The sequence below is a fragment of the Pseudophryne corroboree genome, chromosome 7, assembly GCF_028390025.1.
Source record: "Pseudophryne corroboree isolate aPseCor3 chromosome 7, aPseCor3.hap2, whole genome shotgun sequence".
Lineage (NCBI taxonomy): Eukaryota > Metazoa > Chordata > Amphibia > Anura > Myobatrachidae > Pseudophryne > Pseudophryne corroboree.
In genome coordinates, this window is record NC_086450.1 from 154,498,174 (window position 1) to 154,519,535 (window position 21,362).

General features: G+C 43.3%; 1 protein-coding gene across 1 annotated transcript in view; it reads right to left on the minus strand.

The window, feature by feature from the left end:
- Window positions 1-21,362, minus strand: part of LRP1B (LDL receptor related protein 1B) — a 1,835,733-nt gene that overhangs the window by 778,306 nt on the left and 1,036,065 nt on the right. The gene's annotated exons all lie outside the window — the stretch shown is intronic.

Sequence of the window (21,362 nt, forward strand, 5' to 3'; positions counted from 1 at the left end):
CTAGGGGTGGGCCAGCAGCACAGACTATATCAGGACATTCATGATATGTCAGTGATGACAGGGCTGCATGTGACAGGGGCAGTGACATGATGTGAGGAGGGGAATGGAGGTAGCATGAACCCACACACTGAGAGTTAAATAGTGGAGGTAGCACGGTCCCCCGGCAGCACAGAGTATATCAGGAGATACATAATGTGCTGTGCTATTTTTAAATTGGGTTTTCATTTTATTGATGTATATAACATTTTACATGCTTTTTTATACTATGTTATATATACTGTGTGTTTAAAATTTAAAATTAATTTTTGTAAACAAACATTCTTAAAATCCCGGGTAACGCTGGGTACTCCAGCTAGTGTAATATAAAAATACATGGCAAACAGCAATACATCAACTGGGACCATAAGCAAATAGCAATGTAAATGCTGTTAACATTATGGCCCAGATTTATCAAGCTTGGAGAGTTCTAAATTGCACGGTGATAAAGAACCAACTAATCAGCTCCTATCTGTCATTTTTCAAACACAGCCTGTAACATGGCAGGTATGAGCTGATTGCCTGGTACTTTATCACCGTGCAATGTATCACTCTCCAAGGCTTGATAAATCTGGGCCTACAGTATATCAATATGGTATTGTGCAGTCAAGTCTGGATTTATGAACATACCACCTGAAAGTACTGTAGGACTAGGCCTGCTACATTGCAATGACTGACACACTTTTATCCTAATGCATGCCTGCCAGCATAAAATATCAATGTTCATATTTATCACTGCTAGAACACATTTATTTATTTAATATAGCTGAGGTGTGATGAAAGTGTAGTGGAGCCCTTGGTAATTGAAGAGAAAGTGAAGGAACAGCAGCAGTGCAAAACATGTCAAGTACTGATCTGTGGGGTATTATCTATACTGTATATACTGAATAAGAGATCTGATACAGGGGATTGCACCCAGCACACAGACACTGCACAAATATCAATACATACAGAATAAGAGCAGATACAGAGGATTACACCCATAACAGTGTAAGAGAAATAGTACTGTATACACACAGAATAAGATCAGATAGTCTACAGAGGATTATACTCAGCACACAGACTGAGAAGAGGTACAGTACCACACAATTGTCCATACACACAGACTAATAGTAGATATAGAGGATTGCACCCAGTATGCAGAAATAGAGTGGTGGTAATGCATAAGTATCCATATGTACATAATAACAGTAGATACAAAGTAATGTACCTAGAACACATAATAAGAGTACATTTAAAATAAGAGCCAGTACAGAGGATTGCACCCAGCAAATTAAAAGTATTGGTAATGCACAGAAGTCCATGCAACAGAATAAGACATGTAGCATTGCATAAGTAGCCCATGCTTGCCTACACTCCCGGAAGCTGCGGGAGGCTCCCTTTTATTGGGGTAGCCCCCCACACCCCCGGAAGAGTAGGCAGGTCTCCTGCATCCTGCTCGCACCCTAGTGATGTGGGCAGGATGGAGAGATAATCTCCGATGTTTGCGGGACCGTGGGTGGGGAAGGGGTTAAAATAATGCATTTCACACATGATGATGTAACAGTCCGGCCCCGCCCCCTGAAGTATCCTGCAGCATCTCCTCTCCGGGCTTCTCCCGGAGAGGAGAGATCTAAAGTAGGCAAGTATGAAGTAGCCATACATTTACAATATGAACCGTTACAGGGGATTGCACTTAGCACTCAGAATAAGAGAAGTGGTGCTGCACAGGAATCCACACATACAGAAAAAGACCAGATACAGAGAATTGCACTCAGCACTTAGAATAAGTGAGATGGTGCTGCACAGGAATCCATATATACAGAATAAGAGCAGCTGCAGAGGATTTCATCCATTATTCAGACTAGGGCCCAATTATGATAGACTGCATATTCCAGGCCTGGCCAACCTGTGGCTCTCCAGCTGGTGTGAAACTACACATCCCAGCATGCTCTGCCACAGTTTTAGCATTTCCTAATAGAAAAGTGTAGAAGGGCACGCTGGGACTTATAGTTTCACAACAGCTGGAGAGCCACAGGTTGGCCAGGCCTGGCATGTTCTCTGCAATTTGTGCAGTATCTCACCGCACAGGATCACATTCCAATATGCGATCACAACGAGCAGATGTATTATGAAGCACAAAAAAACACACATTTTGTTTCCCCCAGCACCCTGAATAATAGCAGTAGCCAGATTTAAATCCCGTACAATGGCCCTCATTCCGAGTTGTTCGCTCGCAAGCTGCTTTTAGCAGCTTTGCACACGCTAAGCCGCTGCCTACTGGGAGTGAATCTTAGCTTATCAAAATTGCGAACGAAAGATTAGCAAAATTGCGAATAGACACTTCTTAGCAGTTTCTGAGTAGCTCCACACTTACTCGGCATCTGCGATCAGTTCAGTCAGTTTCGTTCCTGGTTTGACGTCACAAACACACCCAGCGTTCGGCCAGACACTCCTCCGTTTCTCCAGCCACTCCCGCGTTTTTCCCAGAAACGGTAGCATTTTTTCGCACACACCCATAAAACGGCCAGTTTCCGCCCAGAAACATTCACTTCCTGTCAATCACATTACGATCACCAGAACGAAGAAAAAACCTTGTAATGCCGTGAGTAAAATTCCTAACTGCATAGCAAATTTACTTGGCGCAGTCGCACTGCGGACATTGCGCATGCGCATTAGCGACAAAAAAATAACGAGCGAACAACTCGGAATGACCCCCAATATCTTAGAATTCAGAGATCTTGGTTACATATATCTGCACAAATGTGTAAGCCCAAAAGCTGCGTCAAGGCCTCTCTGTATATATTGGGGGTCCATAGCGCTATACCTAGGTGCAGGGCATGGCAAAATCAACATAAGCCAGACAGCCCAGATACACAGTGTTTCTAGCTCACAGTGATCTGTAATTCAGAAGGACAGACCCTGCTAGAGCACCGCCCAGCGTTATACACTGAGTCACAGAATCACATAATTGGATAACTGTGGTCTTGTCTAGTGTTCAGGTTTTTTACTCATCCCTATACCCATGTTTGTTCCTATAGTATTATTAATATCATTAACATTAATTTCCAGTAATTTTTAGTCAACTTTGCCCACCTCACCATACATTCTCCTAGGTAAAATGGCCCTTCAAATCACAAGGGAGGGACTTACATGTAATCCAAAACCCTAGATTCAGTCTTTAACCATTTAACTGACGATTGTTCCCTTCAAAACCATTTCTAACATTGTTTTAATAAAAAAAAACTTGACAGAGTTTAAAATGTATTTATTTTCAAATATATAAATATTATTTTATGCTCATCTACAGAACAGATCTCCCCTTCAAAAACTGGGGGACACAGTAGGGCAATGCAGTCGCATGTGATCTGACCATGCCAGTTACGTGGTTAAATCCAAGTTCAGAGCTCAAGGGAACGCCAGAGATTTGAGCCAGAACTCCATTTTACTTGGACACCCAAAGTTTGGGTGTGTTTGATTATCAATAAAACCGAACAGCTCATCTGAGTAGACCAGGGAGGTGGCCTTAAACACTTGTGGGCAACCTGATTTGGGCTCTGATTAACAGGGGTGGAGTATGTTCTTTTGGAGCTGCAGAACAATGATAACAGACTCTTGCGGCCCGAGCATTGTACACCTGCTCCCACAGTCACGGCTGTAATTTTTGCTCATCACAGAAATATTCCTCCCATATGCTACAAAAATGAAAGGTATTGTAATAAACTGTACGGTACACTTGAGATATGTGTATAAAAACATAAATCCAGACCCATTCATTTGTAGTGCAAAATGTATTTGTTGCTGCAACACTCAATTCATAACGTATTACAGAGATAATTGTTCCCATTCCTCCCTCCTTGTGGTCTCATATATAGCAATGATGACTCATGTCAGAAAGCAATGTGAGGGTTCCACCATAGCCTAGAACTAAATGGAAGACATTGTCATTTACCATAGAAAACTTATGTAAATGATACTAGAAAAGATGGTGTTGCCTTTGGCAACCAATAAGAAATGTAATTTATTTTTCTAAACTGTGGTAGAAATATGTTGGAAGGTTGACATGAAAATGCTCCCTTTTCAACATATGTAAAACAAGTTTTAGAAATGTCACTTGTTCAATATTTGATGTCTGACTTGTCCCTTCAGAAAATGAAACCCTACCCAAAGAGTTGAATTGAATTGCAGTCCAGTTATATTTCCTATAAATGGAATTATATTTTGCATTAAATGCCAACATTCTGGTAGAACAGTTGTTGCAACTACCCAGGGACTTACATCTTCAGCTTTCCTAAATTTCTAAATGGCATATGCATAGTGAGGGAAATGCTCAGAAGAGGCCCTCTCTCTCCTCTTTTTAGTACAGAACCAATGGGCAAGGAAGAGTCAGAGTCATTGCTTTGTATTACATAAGTGTTGCTATAAAGATGGCATTGTGGTTGATGGTTACCAGTGGTGCCTAGAGAGGGGGGAAGAGGGTACTAATTACCCGGGCCCATGTCTGATGGAGGGGCCCCGTGGGGGCCCTGGGCCCCCTCCCCCTAACCTGGCAGCAGCAGCTGCAATCTCTTCTCCTCAGTGTGGCCAAGAAGGTGCTTAAAATACAATTTTATTTTTCCTAAGGGTACATGGCCATGCCTCCTGTGAGTAGGCCATGCCCCCAAGAAAGTACCTGGGCCCAGCTAGGCTCTCTACTGCCCTGATGGTTATATATGGTAAGATTTATCAAACCTTATAAAAAAAAAAAAGAAGGGGCGAGGTATTGCCCATAGCAACCAGATAGATTCAAGCAACCATTTATCTTGTACATGCTAGAAAATTGTAGCTAGGCTCTAATTGGTTGCTATGGGCAATATCTCCACTTTATCTTTTTAGAAGGATTGATAAATCTCACCCACAGTGCGCCGGTGCATGGCAGAGAGCTGAAGGCTGTCTTAGCCTAGCAATCGCCTCTGCCTGATTGACAGGTAGAGGCGGTCGCTGGGTGGGAGGGGGCGGGCTGGCGGCATTTAGCTGCCATTTAGGGGGCGTGGTCCGTGCAACGCAGGTGTGCCCGGAACATTGGGGGGGCGGGCCACGGTGGCTGCGTGACATCACACGCAGCCGCTGCGACCCGGGCTGTGACAGGTAGCTCCCTGCCAGCGTGCAAGAGCTGCGCTGGCTGGGATCTACTCTTTCAGTACAAAAGCATCGCTGTTGTGCAATGCTTTTATACTTGTGCGGAGGAGTCGGCCCTGACATGCGGGGCGGACTAACCCTGTGCTGAGCATCCCCCCGCATGTCAGGAAAGCTGATCCCGCATGTCAGGAAAGCTGATCGTAGATGTTCTAAATTTAGCACATCTACGATCAGGTCTTAATCACCCCCTTGGTCATAATCAGTTATGTCAAATTATATGCTCCAGTTACATAATGTCACTGGTCCCTATTGGATTGATAAACTATCTTAGAAGTTTTGGTCCAGACCACAAGTGGGTGTTTCCACTGTGAGGTCCGGTCAGATTAGATGGACTTAAACTATCATCTTGTCTTTCTTTGTTTGTAAAGCACAACAAAACTGCAGACTGTTGTGGGTATAGTCATTTTTTATTAAAGAAAAAAAAAAGGAAAATGCAAGCATACAGGCTTGGCAAATATGGGGCTGACATGATGCAGAAAGTAGAGGGGTTTCTCACATGGGAGTTTACAATCCAGATGAGAGCCCCCTCAGAGGGTAATGTGGAAAGAAGTCCATAAGCTTCTATTGGGTATACCCCTCGGGTCCAAGCTTGGTACCTATGGAAATGCAGCCAATACTTCAAAAACAACATTATCTGAGTTTTGACCACATTTTCATGCTTAGTACATCCCACCCTATGTCTCTAGATTGCTGTGTCCAGAGAAAAACCATTGGTTTGTGTGATTTCAAGTGAAGCACATTTACATTATATTTGTCCACTTATTCAGACCATAAAAAGAAATGAAATGCTGTGTTTATGACAAAAGTAAAAATCTATGAATACTTGGATAGGAACAAAGATTGTTGCATTTAATCCCTGGAAACTTTCTAAATCAGAAGTGAAAGGAAAAACCAATGATTGCTATAGGATCTGGAGAGTAACTGCGAGTAATCTCATTACTGGCATCACTAGATACAGTTCCACTGAGGGCCTCTACACATTACAGAACTTCTCTAAGAGAACAGCAGCATTGCTGTCTGATTTTCTAAATTCACACTAATTGAAGGGGATGATTTGTGATGTTTAAAAATTATTTTCATTCTTATAAAAGTAATTTTAACATATGTAGAAAATATATTTGTGGCTATAATATATATATATATATATATATATATATATATATATATATAATACCCATGTGCAACCATTACGTCAGATATGAGTTTAATCCATGTTCACGCTACACTAAAATCATTGCAGTTTATACACCTATACAAGATTTTAAATAAATATTATGCAACATCCATTGGTTTTTCAAGGACACGTGTATCTGTTAAACTGGTTCCAGACCCACTTTTTATATACATGCCTAACCACACATTGTCACTTCCTTTGTAACTGTGCAGTACCACTTTATTTTATTATGTGTAGTGAATGTGATACTCTGTATCTGCTGTTATTCTACAGTATGGATTCCTGTGCAGCACTACTTCTCTTATTCTGAGTGCTGTATGCAGTCCTCTGTATCTGCTCTTTTTCTGTATGCATGAATTCCTGTGCAGTACCACTTCTCATATTCTGAGTCTTGGCTGCAGTCCTCTGTATCTGCTCTTTTTCTGTATGTATGGATTCCTGTGCTGTACCACTTCTCATATTCTGAGTCTTGGCTGCAGTCCTCTGTATCTGCTCTTTTTCTGTATGCATGGATTCCTGTGCAGTAACACTTCTCATATTCTGAGTCTTGGTTGCAGTCCTCTGTATCTGCTCTTTTTCTGTATGCATGGATCCCTGTGCAGCACCAATTCTCATATTCTGAGTCTTGGTTGCAGTCCTCTATATCTGCTCTTTTTCTGTAGGTATGGATCCCATAATTTGGGAATATAGTGTCTTATGTGGAGATGCACCCTTGAGAGTAATATTTTAGAAAGCAGAACAAAAAAAGGAGACAGGATTAAGGACTCTCATCTTTGTGGGGCACTATTAGAAATCTAAAAATAACTTCACTTCTCCCTTTCTGGGAGGCTATTCACATGCGATTTTTAGCAGAAGCAGAATTAAGAAAATCACAATTTCTGTCTCAATAGTGATCTAAGCTGAATGAAGTTCATTATATGCTGAATTACTGAGTATTATTACTAGTGATGAGCGGGTTCGGTTCCTCGGAAACCGAACCCCTCCGAACTTCACCCATTTTACACGGGTCCGAGGCATACTCGGATTCTCCCGTATGGCTCGGTTAACCCGAGCGCGCCCGAACATCATCATCCCGTGGTCGGATTCTCGCAAGATTTGTATTCTATATAAGCAGCCGCGCGTCGCCGCCATTTTCACTCGTGCATTGGAAATGTTAGGGAGAGAACGTGGCTGGCGTCCTCTCCGTTTATTAATGTTGCTGCAAATATTTGTGCTTATTGCTTAATTGTGGGGACTGGGGAGCAGCTGTATTATATAGGAGCAGTACAGTGCAGAGTTTTGCTGATCAGTGACCACCAATTTTATCTGTTCTCTGCCTGAAAAAAACGCTCCTTATCTGTGCTCAGTGTGCTGCATATATCTGTGCTCACACTGTTTTATTGTGGGGACTGGGGACCAACAGTATTATATAGGAGGAGTACAGTGCAGAGTTTTGCTGACAGTGACCACCAGTATATATAGCAGTACGGTATGGAAGGCCACTGCTCTACCTACCTCTGTGTCATCAAGTATACTATCCATCTAGATTCTATACCTGTGGTGCATTTCAGTTGTGCAGTTTGCTGACACAGTGACCACCAGTATATATAGCAGTACGGTACGGAAGGCCACTGCTCTACCTACCTCTGTGTCGTCAAGTATACTATCCATCTAGATTCTATACCTGTGGTGCATTTTAGTTTTGCAGTTTGCTGACAGTGACCACCAGTATATATAGTAGTACGGTACGGAAGGCCACTGCTCTACCTACCTCTGTGTCATCAAGTATACTATCCATCTAGATTCTATACCTGTGGTGCATTTTAGTTTTGCAGTTTGCTGACAGTGACCACCAGTATATATAGCAGTACGGTACAGAAGGCCACTGCTCTACCTACCTCTGTGTCGTCAAGTATACTATCCATCTACATTCTATACCTGTGGTGCATTTTAGTTTTGCAGTTTGCTGACAGTGACCACCAGTATATATAGCAGTACGGTATGGAAGGCCACTGCTCTACCTACCTCTGTGTCGTCAAGTATACTATCCATCTAGATTCTATACCTGTGGTGCATTTTAGTTTTGCAGTTTGCTGACAGTGACCACCAGTATATATAGCAGTATGGTACGGAAGGCCACTGATCTACCTACCTCTGTGTCGTCAAGTATACTATCCAACCATACCTGTGGTGCATTTCAGTTGTGCGCAGTATATATAGTAGTAGGCCATTGCTATTGATACTGGCATATAATTCCACACATTAAAAAATGGAGAACAAAAATGTGGAGGTTATAATAGGGAAAGATCAAGATCCACTTCCACCTCGTGCTGAAGCTTCTGCCACTAGTCATGGCCGAGATGATGAAATGCCATCAACATTGTATGCCAAGGCTGATGCCCAATGTCATAGTAGAGAGCATGTAAAATCCAAAAAAACAAAAGTTCAGTAAAATGACCCAAAAATCAAAATTGAAAGCGTCTGATGAGAAGCGTAAACTTGCCAATATGCCATTTACGACACAGAGTGGCAAGGAACGGCTGAGGCCCTGGCCTATGTTCATGGCTAGTGGTTCAGATTCACATGAGGATGGAAGCACTCATCCTCTCACTAGAAAAATGAAAAGACTTAAGCTGGCAAAAGCACAGCAAAGAACTGTGCGTTCTTCTAAATCACAAATCCCCAAGGAGAGTCCAATTGTGTAGGTTGCGATGCCTGACCTTCCCAACACTGGACGGGAAGAGCTTGCGCCTTCCACCATTTGCACGCCCCCTGCAAGTGCTGGAAGGAGCACCCGCAGTCCAGTTCCTGATAGTCAAATTGAAGATGTCACTGTTGAAGTACACCAGGATGAGGATATGGGTGTTGCTGGCGCTGGGGAGGAAATTGACAAAGAGGATTCTGATGGTGAGGTGGTTTGTTTAAGTCAGGCACCCAGGGAGACACCTGTTGTCCATGGGACGAATATGGCCATTGACATGCCTGGTCAAAATACAAAAAAAATCAGCTCTTCGGTGTGGAATTATTTCAACACAAATGCGGACAACAGGTGTCAAGCCGTGTGTTGACTTTGTCAAGCTGTAATAAGTAGGGGTAAGGACGTTAACCACCTAGGAACATCCTTCCTTATACGTCACCTGGATCGCATTCATCAGAAGTCAGTGACAAGTTCAAAAACTTTGGATGACAGCGGAAGCAGTCCACTGACAACTAAATCCCTTCCTCTTGTAACCAAACTCCTGCAAACCACAACACCAACTCACTCAGTGTAAATTTCCACCTTACACAGGAAAGCCAATAGTCCTGCAGGCCAAGTCACTGGCAAGTCTGACGAGTCCTCTCCTGCCTGGGATTCCTCCGATGCATCCTTGAGTGTAACGCCTACTGCTGCTGGCACTGCTGTTGTTGCTGCTGGGAGTCGATCGTCATCCCAGAGGGGAAGTCGGAAGACCACTTGTACTACTTCCAGTAAGCAATTGACTGTCCAACAGTCCTTTGCGAGGAAGATGAAATATCACAGCAGTCATCCTGCTGCAAAGCGGATAACTCAGGTCTTGTCAGCCTGGGTGGTGAGAAATGTGTGTCCGGTATCCACCGTTAATTCACAGGCAACTAGAGACTTGATTGAGGTACTGTGTCCCCGGTACCAAATACCATCTAGGTTCCATTTCTCTAGGCAGGCGATACCGAAAATGTACACAGACGTCAGAAAAAGAGTCACCAGTGTCCTAAAAAATGCAGTTGTACCCAATGTCCACTTAACCACGGACATGTGGACAAGTGGAGCAGGGCAGACTCAGAACTATATGACTGTGACCGCCCACTGGGTAGATGTATTGCCTCCCGCAGCAACAACAGCAGCGCCAGCAGCAGTAGCAGCATCTCGCAAACGCCAACTCATTCCTAGGCAGGCTACGCTTTGTATCACCGCTTTCCATAAGAGGCACACAACTGACAACCTCTTACGGAAACTGAGGAACATCTTCGCAGAATGGCTTACCCCAACTGGACTCTCCTGGGGATTTGTGACATCGGACAATGCCACCAATATTGTGCGTGCATTACATCTGGGCAAATTCCAGCACGTCCCATGTTTTGCACATACATTGAATTTGGTGGTGCAGAATTATTTAAAAAATGACTGGGGCGTGCAAGAGATGCTGTCGGTGGCCCGAAGAATTGCGGGCCACTTTCGGCATTCAGCCACCGCGTGCCGAAGACTGGAGCACCAGCAAACCGTCCTGAACCTGCCCTGCCATCATCTGAAGCAAGAGGTGGTAACGAGGTGGAATTCAACCCTCTATATGCTTCAGAGGATGGAGGAGCAGCAAAAGGTCATTCAAGCCTATACATCTGCCCACGATATAGGCAAAGGAGGGGGAATGCACCTGACTCAAGCGCAGTGGAGAATGATTTCAACGTTGTGCAAGGTTCTGCAACTCTTTGAACTTGCCACACGTGAAGTCTGTTCAGACAATGCCAGCCTGAGTCAGGTCATTCCCCTCATCAGGCTTTTGCAGAAGAAGCTGGAGACATTGAAGGAGGAGCTAAAACAGAGCGATTCCGATAGGCATGTGGGACTTGTGGATAGAGCCCTTAATTCGCTTAACCAGGATTCACGGGTGGTCAATCTGTTGAAATCAGAGCACTACATTTTGGCCAACGTGCTCGATCCTAGATTTAAATCCTATGTTGTATCTCTCTTTCCAGCAGACACAAGTCTGCAGAGGTTCAAAGACCTGCTGGTGAGAAAATTGTCAAGTCAAGCGGAACGTGACCCGTCAACAGCTCCTCCTTCACATTCTCCCGCAACTGGGGGTGCGAGGAAAAGGCTAAGAATTCCGAGCCCACCCGCTGGCGGTGATGCAGAGCAGTCTGGAGCGAGTGCTGACATCTGGTCCGGACTGAAGGACGTGCCAACGATTACTGACATGTCGTCTACTGTCACTGCATATGATTCTGTCACCATTGAAAGAATGGTGGAGGATTATATGAGTGACCGCATCCAAGTAGGCACGTCAGACAGTCCGTACGTATACTGGCAGGAAAAAGAGGCAATTTGGAGGCCCTTGCACAAACTGGCTTTATTCTACCTAAGTTGCCCTCCCTCCAGTGTGTACTCCGAAATAGTGTTTATTGCAGCCGCTCACCTTGTCAGCAATTGGCGTATGAGGTTACTTCCAGAAAATGTGGAGAAGATGATGTTCATCAAAATTAATTATAACCAATTCCTCCGAGGAGACATTCACCAGCAATTGCCTCCAGAAAGTTCACAGGGATCTGAGATGGTGGATTCCAGTGGGGACAACTTAATAATCTGTGAGGAGGGGGATGTGCACAGTGAAAGGGGTGAGGAATCAGAGGATGATGATGAGGTGGACATCTTGCCTCTGTAGAGCCAGTTTGTGCAAGGAGAGATTGATTGCTTCTTTTTTGGTGGGGGCCCAAACAACCAGTCATTTCAGTCACAGTCGTGTGGCAGACCCTGTTGCTGAAAAGATGGGTTCGTTAAAGTGTGCATGTCCTGTTTATACAACATAAGGGTGGGTGGGAGGGCCCAAGGACAATTCCATCTTGCACCTCTTTTTTCTTTCATTTTGCTTTGCATCATGTGCTGTTTGGGGACAATTTTTTTAAGTGCCATCCTGTCTGACACTGCAGTGCCACTCTAGATTGGCCAGGTGTTTGTGTCGGCCACTTGTGTCGCTTAGCTTAGTCACACAGCGACCTTGGTGCACCTCTTTTTTTCTTTGCATCATGTGCTGTTTGGGGACAATTTTTTTGAAGTGCCATCCTGTCTGACACTGCAGTGCCACTCCTAGATGGGCCAGGTGTTTGTGTCGACCACTTCTGTTGTTTAGCTTAGCCATCCAGCGACCTCGGTGCAAATTTTAGGACTAAAAATAATAATGTGAGGTGTGAGGTGTTCAGAATCGACTGAAAATGAGTGTAAATTATGGTTATTGAGGTTAATAATACTATGGGATCAAAATGACCCCCAAATTCTATGATTTAAGCTGTTTTTGAGGTTTTTTTGTAAAAAAACACCCGAATCCAAAACACACCCGAATCCGACAAAAAAATTTCAGGGAGGTTCTGGCAAAACGCGTCCGAATCCAAAACACGGCCGCGGAACCGAATCCAAAACCAAAACACAAAACCCGAAAAATTTCCGGTGCACATCTCTACATGCTGTGACTACTACGAATATTGAATTTATCATTTACACAAGATATTTGATTACCTAATACTTTTTACTTGTTTCTTATTGAGTTTTTATCTAATATAATAAAAGAGAAGTTTTATTCATAGACGAGAATCTTTGATCATTTTTTTTCTGCACTTTAGGAACAAAAACAGGTAGAGAGACAGAGAAACATGTTTGTTAAACATTATAGTAATGTGGTCAGTGAAAGAAATATATGATATAGACCTATTTACTAAATATGTACCCAACGAGGTAAAAAAATATTAAGAGCCATGCAACTTGTTCTTAGAAAAGGTTCTGGCAGCTCAGTGGGTAGTTGTGATCGTCTATAATACTATTTGCTATAGAGCAATAAACTATATAGTGAAAAGCAATGGAGCTAAATGCTGCCTTTTAACGTCTGACTATTTGTGCATCACAAAGTTCCCCTTCAACATCATCATGCATGAACTCCACACACTACGTTTCAATAGGTAATTTAAAGCAAGAATTCCCTAAAGACTCTGAAATATTTCTCTTTCAAAATTGCTTTTGCCTTCTCATCCTAATAATATACCTCACTGTCAAATATTCCAATGGTTTCAATTTCAGAGAACCACAGTAGAAAAATATTTCGTGGCAACATTATAACTCAATTTTGACCGCGTAGAGTGTGGTTTTGTTGTAGTATTTCATCTTCCTTTAGGTTGCTGCATTCCCCGATGAGTGAACTTGAACTATATTATAACTATTGTTTTCATTGTCAATAAATATGAGTTTAATTATCAGAAAAAAAACCAAAACATGGAAACTTAGTTTTAATCTAAAGCTACACTATTTTCAAGAATAATTACAAATAATAATAGCACAAAGGTCTTGATACCGTCACTACTATTGATTGTGGGATTCATGCAGAGTAGAGAGTATGACTTGTTTTCTCACTAGAGTGTGCATTCCAGAGAGGCCCGCTCCTTTAAAATCCAGTATTGGTTTATCTTTTTTCTTTATCTCTGGGTCAAAGGTATTTACACCATTATAGGGCAATGCAGGACACGGATCAAATAAGTCAGCATTGCTCAGTTTGGGAAGTATACTAAGTTCAAATATCTGCCCTATACACTATAAAAGGAGTGCACACATACCATTCTTTGCTAGGTGATTAAGAGGGAGATGTACTAAGCAGTGAAAAGAATAGAGAAGTGAGCCAGTGGAGAAATTGCCCATGGCAACCAATCAGCTGCTATAATTTTATAGTATGCAAATTATAAATATTACTACAATGCTGATTGGCTGCTGTGGGCAACTTCTCCACTGGCTCACTTCTCCACCCTTTTCACTGCTTAGTACATCTCCCCCAAAGTCTCTTATCTTTGTGATTGTGTTCACTTTGCTTTCGGGACTAATTACTGGCTGTCTACAATCTGCATATGGGCAAAAACATGCATTTGGTTCCATATACGCATCCATATACGCATTGTGGGAGCACTTAAAGTTACTTTGCATTCAAGTCAGCATAATATGTTGACATATAGAATAACACATAAAATGGGTAGTTTTCACTGTGAACCTGAGATATTACTGTATAAAATAATTCTGTACTTTTGCAGGTCATACTTTTCATAGTTCAAAACTGATTAAATTAGATATCTACCATTTAATCTTTTCATGCATGAATTATGATGACTTAATGCAAGATGTTTTCAAAATGGTTTTTATTAGTCTTCAGGGCCTATACAAACACAAAATCTTGCATTTTTCTATAAAACTAAAGTAGTTATACACATGTCCACTTGATTGGACATCATGCATCTGGGACTTAACAAATTACCATATAATCATAAAATGGTGTTCATCCATGAAAGTTTTTTATATATTTATTTGCCAAGAAGGTAAAATGAAAACAAAAAACAAAATAAAATAATAAAGCTAATATGAACTGTACTGCTATGTCTGAAATAATCCTAAAAAAATTCAGTTTAAAATGTATATATATTGTTAATAATACATACAATTGCTAAAAAAACATATGTAAGTGCACACCTGAATCAGTCTAGCTAAAAAAGGCAAAGTCCTGCAATTGATCAGTTTTAAAGTGTATATATATATATATATATATATACACCACATGTTGGCTAGGTTCTTAATTCAGTACAGTGGAGGGGGGCGCTAAACATACCCTTGCTCTGGGCACCATGTCACCTAGCTACACCTCTGTGTATATATATATATATATATATATATATATATATATACACCCACACACACACACACACACTTTTTCTTCTCTCAACTCTCAAGTACGGGGTAAGATAAATACAACTTGCGATCACTGTGACCTAGTTATGGATACAGTGTCATTAAAGCCCAAGGGTATCTGCCGCTTCCAGTGTGCTTACCAAGGGCTGCTTCAAGTGGCACTCACCCTCTTCTCTGTAAGGTGAAGTGAGTAAAAAAGCTGCCTGCAGCTACCATCTGCTCTATAACCTCCTGCAGTAGACACAAAGGGGCACCAGGGCTTGTATGGCAATGTCCCAGGGGAGACAATGCAGCAACAGGTCCTCTAATCAGCAATAGTCTCAGAGGGAAACTTAGCTGATAATTACATATGTTGTCTGTAGTATAAAGTTGGGAGCAGGACTTAACTATATAAAAAGGCTGTGTAGACTCCAAATTGAAAACCACTATATAGGATAGCAATTTACAGATTCTATAGGGAATCTCCTATTAAGAGGAAAAGGTGGAAAAAAGGTAAATGCAACAATCCTGCATAGACAGGGAAACTCCAGGCATACTATGAAACTCTATTTAGGTAAAGACCTGTTGGGTGGTCCCGATATACAGTAGTTGCCCAATATTGGCTGGCTGCAGGTGCAGATAGGAAAGAACAGGGCTGTACTATAAATGCTGAGGAAAGAAGACAAAATTGAAGCTGAGTATAAGTCTACAAGCCAGTGAGAGCTGTCAGGGAAGGGAGGGAGGGCAGAGGGCCTTCCTACAGGTAGATGCATGATGTAAGAGATTATATAAAAGACTAATATTACTTAATACAGGTTACTAATTGTTTTGACTGACATTTCTATCTTTTCCGCCTCTCTCTGTTACCATCCCCTTGTGTGGGCATGATCCCTGACATATGGGGAAAATAACATGGAAAACCAGACGTTTTTCCACAAAACTTCATATGTGCATCTCTGTCTTTTCCAGTGGTCCCCAATCTCTCTCTCCCTTTCTTGCCTCATCTCTCTTTCCTGTCTCTCCCCACACTATGACCATTTCCCACTCTTTTCTCTATTCAGAGATGTCTGGTTTTTCATGCAGGTAGATATATTACTACGTCCAATATATTGGTCCTAATCGATATACCGACCCATTTATGACTGATGTTTCCAATATATTGATAAAGGACTGCGTGTTAGGGAGGTGAAATTGCTGTAAAGAACCAATGTTAGACACCAGCAATATTCTACAGAAGGTGGGGGTTGAGTGGGGTAATTATGGTCAGCTGGGGGCTGTGGTATCGGAGCAGCAGCCAGTGAGAGCTGTGAGGGAAGGAAGGGCTCTCCAATGCTCTACTGCACAGCTACTGAACACTTGACTTGGTAATCTAATTTATGACTTTTCATTTTAATAACAAATGATGTACTGCTCTTTTCTATGTCCTCCATTAAACAGTCATTAGTTTTGCATTCTATTTGCAAGTTACATTGTATTTTTAATAGTGATGAGCGGGTTCGGTTCCTCGGAAACCGAACCCCCCCGAACTTCACCCATTTTACACGGGTCCGAGGCATACTCGGATTCTCCCGTATGGCTCGGTTATCCCGAGCGTGCCCGAACGTCATCATCCCACTGTCGGATTCTCGCGAGATTCGGATTCTATATAAGCAGCCGCGCGTCGCCGCCATTTTCACTCGTGCATTGGAAATGTTAGAGAGAGGACGTGGCTGGCGTCCTCTCCGTTTATTCATTGTTGAGTTGATGCAAATATTTGTGCTTGCTTATATCATTGTGGGGACTGGGGAGCAGCTTTACATTAATATAGGAGGAGTACAGTGCAGAGTTTTGCTGATCAGTGACCACCAGTTTTATCCGTTCTCTGCCTGAAAAAAACGATCCTTATCTGTGCTCAGTGTGCTGCATATATCTGTGCTCACACTGCTTAATTGTGGGGACTGGGGAGCAGCTGCATTATATAGGAGGAGTACAGTGCAGAGTTTTGCTGACAGTGACCACCAGTATACGTTGTCTGCCTAAAAAACACTCCATATCTGTGCTCAGTATGCTGCATATATCTGTGCTCACACTGCTTTATTGTGTGGACTGGGGACTAGAGATGTGCACCGGAAATTTTTCGGGTTTTGTGTTTTGGTTTTGGGTTCGGTTCCGCGGCCGTGTTTTGGGTTCGAACGCGTTTTGGCAAAACTTCACCGAATTTTTTTTGTCGGATTCGGGTGTGTATTGGATTCGGGTGTTTTTTTCAAAAAACCCTAAAAAACTGCTTAAATCATAGAATTTGGGGGTCATTTTGATCCCAAAGTATTATTAACCTCAATAACCATATTTTCCACTCATTTTCAGTCTATTCTGAACACCTCACACCTCACAATATTATTTTTAGTCCTAAAATTTGCACCGAGGTCGCTGGATGGCTTAGCTAAGCGACCCAAGTGGCCGACACAAACACCTGGCCCAATCTGCCACACTTTGGAGGGTGAAACCAATAAAAAAAATTTAAAACATGTTTTTTTTTCGTTTTTTTTTTCTTGGTAATATCAGATCTATTTATATTAGAAGGGATTAGGTACTTGGTTTGTCTTTTTTGGAGGCACAAGTAATATTTATATATTTTTTAAAATAATATTTTTTTATTTTTTTATTTTTTTTTATAGATGGATGGTAAAATCCCTGAAAAAAATGGCGTAGGGTCCCCCCTCCAAAGCATAACCAGCCTCGGGCTCTTTGAGCTGGTCCTGGTTCTAAAAATGCGGGGAAAAAATTGACAGGGGATCCCCCGTATTTTTAAAACCAGCACCGGGCTCTGCGCCTGGTGCTGGTGCAAAAAATACGGGGGACAAAACGAGTAGGGGTCCCCCATATTTTTCACACCAGCATCGGGCTCCACTAGCTGGACAGATAATGCCACAGCCGGGGGTCACTTTTATACAGTGCCCTGCGGCCGTGGCATTAAATATCCAACTAGTCACCCCTGGCCGGGGTACCCTGGGGAAGTGGGGACCCCTTCAATCAAGGGGTCCCCCCCCCAGCCACCCAAGGGCCAGGGGTGAAGCCCGAGGCTGTCCCCCCCATCCAATGGGCTGCGGATGGGAGGCTGATAGCCTGGAGTAAAATGTCTGAATATTGTTTTTTCCAGTAGTACTACAAGTCCCAGCAAGCCTCCCCCGCAAGCTGGTACTTGGAGAACCACAAGTACCAGCATGCGGGAGAAAAACGGGCCCGCTGGTACCTGTAGTACTACTGGGAAAAAAATACCCAAATAAAAACAGGACACACACACCGTGAAAGTAAAACTTTATTTCATACGTCGACACACACATACTTACCTATGTTCACACGCCGACATCGGTCCTCTTCTCCATGTAGAATCCACGGATACCTGAAAAGAAAAGATCAATATACTCACCTCAGCCAGGGTCCAGAGATAAATCCACGTACTTGTAAAAAAACAACAAACCAGACACCCGACCAAACGGACTGAAAGGGGTCCCATGCTTACACATGGGACCCCTTACCCCGAATGCTGAGAGTCCTCTCCGTGACAGCTGTCACAGAAAGGTCCCTTCAGCCAATCAGGAAGCGCTACTACGTGGCGCTCACCTGATTGGCTGTGCGCTGTCTGTGCTGTGACAGCGCATCGCACAGCTTTCTCCATTACTTACAATGGTGGGAACTTTGCCGTCTGCGGGGGTTACCCGCGGTCAGCCGCTGACCGGCGGGTGACCCCACCGCTAGCCGCAAAGTTCCCACCATTGAATATAATGGAGGGAGCTGTGCGATGCGCTGTCTGAGTTCAGACAGCGCACAGCCAATCAGGTGAGCGCCACGTAGTAGCGCTTCCTGATTGGCTGAAGGGACCTTAGTGACAGGAGTCACGTGGGGTCCCGGCTCATTCGGGGAAAGGGGTCTCATATGTCAATATGGGACCCCTTTCAGTCCGCAGGATCGGGTCTTTGCATTTTTTTATTTTGCCAAGTACCTGGATTTATCTCTGGACCCTGGCTGAGGTGAGTATATTGATCTTTTCTTTTCAGGTATCCGTGGATTCTACATGGAGAAGAGGACCGATGTCGGCGTGTGAACATAGGTAAGTATGTGTGTGTCGACGTATGAATTAAAGTTTTACTGTCACGGTGTGTGTGTCCTGTTTTTATTTGGGTATTTTTTTTCCAGTAGTACTACAGGTACCAGCGGGCCCATTTTTCTCCCGCATGCTGGTACTTGTGGTTCTCCAAGTACCAGCTTGCGGGGGAGGCTTGCTGGGACTTGTAGTACTACTGGAAAAAACAATATTCAGACATTTTACTCCAGGCTATCAGCCTCCCATCCGCAGCCCATTGGATGGGGGGGACAGCCTTGGGCTTCACCCCTGGCCCTTGGGTGGCTGGGGGGGGGGGACCCCTTGATTGAAGGGGTCCCCACTTCCCCAGGGTACCCCGGCCAGGGTGACTAGTTGGATATTTAATGCCACGGCCGCAGGGCACTGTATAAAAGTGACCCCCGGCTGTGGCATTATCTGTCCAGCTAGTGGAGCCCGATGCTGGTGTGAAAAATACGGGGGACCCCTACTCGTTTTGTCCCCCGTATTTTTTGCACCAGCACCAGGCGCAGAGCCCGGTGCTGGTTTTAAAAATACGGGGGATCCCCTGTCAATTTTCCCCCCGCATTTTTAGAACCAGGACCAGCTCGAAGAGCCCGAGGCTGGTTATGCTTTGGAGGGGGGACCCCACGCCATTTTTTCCCGTTTTTTCCCGTTTTTTTAAATCGCTGCAAAATCCGGCAAATCGGACGTTTTTCACCCACGGGAATGTCGAATCCGTTTTTCATTGAATATGGTGAATTCCGGCAGCCACCTGCCGGAATTCACCTGTCGAATTGTGTCGAATTAAAAAATGGCGATAATTTGCCGCGATTCGCCGTGTATTGCATATACCCCTAAGTCTTTTCATTTTTCTAGCGAGAGGCTGAGTGCTTCCATCCTCATGTGAAGCTGAACCACAAGCCATGAACATAGGCCAGGGCCTCAGCCGTTCCTTGCCACTCCGTGTGGTAAATGGCATATTGGCAAGTTTACGCTTCTCCTCCGACGATTTTATTTTAGATTTTTGAGTCCTTTTTTTACTGATATTTTGTGTTTTGGATTTTACATGCTCTGTACTATGACATTGGGCATCGGCCTTGGCAGACGACGTTGATGGAATTTCATCGTCTCGGCCATGACTAGTGGCAGCAGCTTCAGCACGAGGTGGAAGTGGATCTTGATCTTTCCCTATTTTTGGAACCTCAACATTTTTGTTCTCCATATTTTAATAGGCACAACTAAAAGGCACCTCAGGTAAACAATGAATATGGATGGATACTAGTATACTTATGGATGATGAGTGACTGACGACACAGAGGTAGCTACAGCCGTGGACTACCGTACTGCATCTGCTAGTATAGAGATGATAATTATATAAAAAATATATATATATCACTACTGCAGGTATATATAATATAATGACGGACCTGCTGGACACTGTCAGCAGACTCCTAAACTACTAGTATGAAGAAGATAGAAAAAAAAACCCCACCACAGGTAGGTATACAATTATGGACGAGCACTGACGACACAGAGGTAGCTACAGCCGTGGACTACCGTACTGCGTCTGCTAGTATAGAGATGATAATGATATAAAAAATATATATATATATCACTATTGCAGGTATATATAATATAATGACGGACCTGCTGGACACTGTCAGCAGACTCCTAAACTACTAGTATGAAGAAGATAGAAAAAAAAACCCCACCACAGGTAGGTATACAATTATGGACGAGCACTGACGACACAGAGGTAGCCACAGCCGTGGACTACCGTACTGCGTCTGCTAATATAGAGATGATAAAGATGATAGAGATGAACAAAAAAAATATAACACTACTGCAGGTAAATATTTATATAATATAATGAATGACGGACCTGCTGGACACTGTCAGTAGAATGCGTTTATAGAATAAAAAAAAAAAAAAACACCACAGGAGTGTTTAACTTTTTCAGGCAGACAATATACTGGTGGTCACTGGTCAGTCACACTGGCAGCAAAAGTGTGCACTGTACTCCTGCTATAACTGCACCCCAGTCTCTCCCACAATTCAGCTGTGTGAGCAGTGAGCACTCAGCACAGTCAGATATACATATAGATGATATTATCATGCAGCACACTGAGGCTGAGCACAGATATGGTATGTGACTGTGTATCGTTTTTTTTCAGGCAGAACGGATTATATTAAATAATAAATAAAACTGGTGGTGGTCAGTCACTAGTAACTATCAGCAAAACTCTGCACTCTGAGTACTCCTAATGCTCCCCAAAATTACTAAGTAATCAACTCAAGTGTCTCTATCTATTCTAACGGAGAGGACGCCAGCCACGTCCTCTCCCTATCAATCTCAATGCACGTGTGAAAATGGCGGCGACGCGCGGCTCCTTATATAGAATCCGAGTCTCGCGATAGAATACGAGCCTCGCGAGAATCCGACAGCGGGATGATGACGTTCGGGCGCGCTCGGGTTAGCCGAGCAAGGCGGGAAGATCCGAGTCTGCCTCGGA